The sequence below is a fragment of the Pteropus vampyrus genome, unplaced genomic scaffold (genome assembly GCF_000151845.1).
Source record: "Pteropus vampyrus isolate Shadow unplaced genomic scaffold, Pvam_2.0 Scaffold106, whole genome shotgun sequence".
NCBI classification, from domain to species: domain Eukaryota; kingdom Metazoa; phylum Chordata; class Mammalia; order Chiroptera; family Pteropodidae; genus Pteropus; species Pteropus vampyrus.
The window spans coordinates 5,670,209-5,673,423 of NW_011888887.1; the positions used below are offsets into that span (position 1 = coordinate 5,670,209).

At 36.2% G+C, this 3,215-nt stretch overlaps 1 pseudogene; it reads right to left on the reverse strand.

Moving 5' to 3' along the window:
- Nucleotides 1–2,465: 2,465 nt before the first annotated feature.
- Nucleotides 2,466–2,581, reverse strand: LOC111743073 (annotated as a pseudogene).
- Nucleotides 2,582–3,215: the final 634 nt, after the last annotated feature.

Below are 3,215 nucleotides of genomic sequence, written 5' to 3' on the forward strand. Positions count from 1 at the left end.
CAGTTTTTTATTTCTACCATAGTACTTACCAACCCATTTGAATCCCATGAAAAAGGTGTCTTGGGCCTGAATGTAAAAACCACTTCATCCAAACCTTTTATCTAAATGACCACTGTATCAGGAAAGACTCTTTTCAATTTTTCCTCCAAATCGCCTCTCCTTGCAAGTTCCTATGCAGCAGCATGAATGGTGTCTCTAGAGTGCAGTAAGAGGTCATTTATCTGAAAATGTCTCCTGTCCCAGCCTGACTGCAGAAAATACTTCATTTGCCCATGGATTAGAAAAGATAAAAACACTTGCTTTATAATAAAACAAATTTAACTTCCAAAGAGCTTTTTACATATATTGCCTTGGGCCTGACAATCTGCTTACTCGATCCAAAATAAACAACTGGCTTTTGCATTTCTAAACCATATTTCCAAGTTCCATGTACAAAATTCTGTTAGGGCTTATTCAACCAGGGATTTTTTTCTTTGGATGGGGGGCAGATGGAGGGACATTGTTTCTAACATGAAGATGCTAAGTAAGGCAAGGAGAAAAATAGGAAGAGCAGCCCAGAGAGTGTCTGGAAAACTAGTCATTTTTAAAACTGGGGAGCTGTATATCCCAAGAGTTAGACAGCAGAGAATCAGGTCACATGATCCAGAAGCCTTGCACACATTTTGATGCCTGGGGGATATGGCAGCTGGCCAGCCTGGGAGCAAAATGAGGCAAGCAAGACATTCACCTCTGGTACAACATATAAGGCAGCATCAAAAAACTCAGTAATCAAGATAAATACTATTTTTATGCAATATTTTTTAAATCAAAATTAATGCAAAAGAACTATAATGAATGAAATCACAATTTTAAATAAAAACAGGATCCAGCAATGCCTTGCCAAGCCATATTGGTGCCTGTGGCAAAAGGAAAAATGTGCATCCTCATACACGTTTTTATGTTTCTTTTAATGTTTTTTGTTCCAGAAATAGATTTCGAACGTATTACTAATAATGTTTGCTTTTATTAAATCCAGGAAAGTAAAATTATAAAAAATTCTCTTTGGACTATTAGTCAAATATTTAAACTTAAATTATTCTGTAAATTTTTATACACCTACTTTTTCATTTTTCAATATTTTCTCAGCTACATGAACATTCTGGTCCGAATTCTGCCATGTAGCATTGCACGGAGCTAGCCCAGAAGACGCATTAAAGATATCAAAATGAGAAGCTGCAAAACCAACCTGAAAGCAGTGTTGAGACCTCTTATCAAGGGGGTTCTGTGTTTCTGTGATCTGTATTTCATTTTATGTGCAACATTTGTGGACCACTGTATTAGGATGCTACAATGAACAGATAACCCGTTGTTTATTACTTAACTATGAAGAAAATTTGTTTTTATATAACAAAAGGAAGAGTAGCAGCAAAGTGGTTAATTCAACATCTCAGTGACACGAACCAGGATACAGATTCTTTTCATTGTCCTGCTCTGCCAAACACAGCAGGTGGTTTCATCTTTGGATGGCTCTTCTCAGATAAAAAGTGGCTGCCACGGTTCCTAGAGTCCCATGAAAAACTGACAGTGCCTCACAAAAGGGAAAACAGAGGGATCTTTTTCCCCTTTTGGTCTCATTTTAAGAGTAAGGAAAACTTTCTCAGAAGACTAACAACAGACTTCCCATATCTCGTTGGCCAGAATAAGGTCACATGTCACCATTAAAACCAACCCCTGAGAAAGAGAATGGAATGACAATGATAGGCTTAGGTTAATGAAGATTTACCTTTTATCATATCATGAAGGGATAGCTGCCCAAGCAAAGATAGGGCTTTGTAGCAGGGAAGATGGAGGAAATAGACTTCAGCTGAGCAGCCAGCAGTACAAATGCCAATTGTGAGTAGTCATACCTTGGGTAGAAAACATATCACTAATGTTTATATCAGGCTTATCATTCACCAGGAATGGTCATGTCATTACGTAAGACAAACTGCAGAAATCTTCAATGAAATAATATAGTTAAATCCATAACCTCCCAGCCGGTGACAGGAGAAAGTCCAAGTAGATCATAGAATTAAATGTAAAAACTTTACTATTATTAAATGAGCACATTGGAGAACTCTATCATAATCTTGGAGTAGGAGACGCCTTTCTAATTATGACTCAAAATTAAGAAGCCATAAAGGGAAGAAAATTCCGTCATGGAATGAAAACCAGAAGCAAAGTGAAAAAAAATTAACTAGGGTAGAGGAGTGGTTTGGCCATTTAAGACAATAAGGTAATCTTCCTATTATATAAGAGCTCCTAGATATTAATAAGTAAAAAAGCTGTTAACATATAGAATAACATAGAATGATAGGCAAAGGACATACATATCCAATTCGAAAGAAAAAAAAAAAGCCTATAAATGTTTCTTAAAATTTTTATATGTGTGATTATGTTTTTATTTATTACTTATTTTTATTTCATTTTATTACTTTATTTATTTTAGCCTACAGCACCCAGTATTCTCAGGTGGAATCCCATCCAAGTACTAACCAGGCCTGACCCTGCTTAGCTTCCGAGATCAGATGAGATTGGGCATGTTCAAGGTATGGCTGCAGACTATTACAAATTTTAAAGAATTTTCTGTAATTCTATAAGAAAATTCTGTATTTTTTTTCCTTCACCTTTTTCACCTAGCCCCTCAATCCCTCTCCCATCTGGCAGCCATCAGTTTGGTCTCTGTATTTATAAGTCTGCTTTTGTTTTATTTGTTCATTTATTTTGTTCTTTAGATTCCACATGTAAGTGAGATCATATGGTGTTTGTCTTTCTCTGTCTGACTTATCTCACTTAGTATAATACCTTCTAGGTCCAACCATGTTGTCACAAATGACAAGATTTCATTTTTTTTTTTTTATGGCCGAGTAATATTTCATTGTACATATGTACCACTTCTTCTTTATCCAGTCGTCTATTGATGGGCACATAGGTGGCTTCCATATCTTGGCTTTTGTAAATAATGCTACAGAGAACACGGGGGTGCATATATTTTTTCAGATTCATGTTTTGGGTTCTTTGGATAAATACTCTGAAGTGGAATTGCTGAGTCATAAGGTAGTTCTATTTTTAATTTTTTGAGAAACCTCGAAACTGGTTTCCATAGTAGTCACACCAGTTTCCAAGCCCACCAGCAGTGCACAAGGGTTCCCTTTTCTCCACATCCTTGCCAACACTTGTTTGTTAATTTATTGATG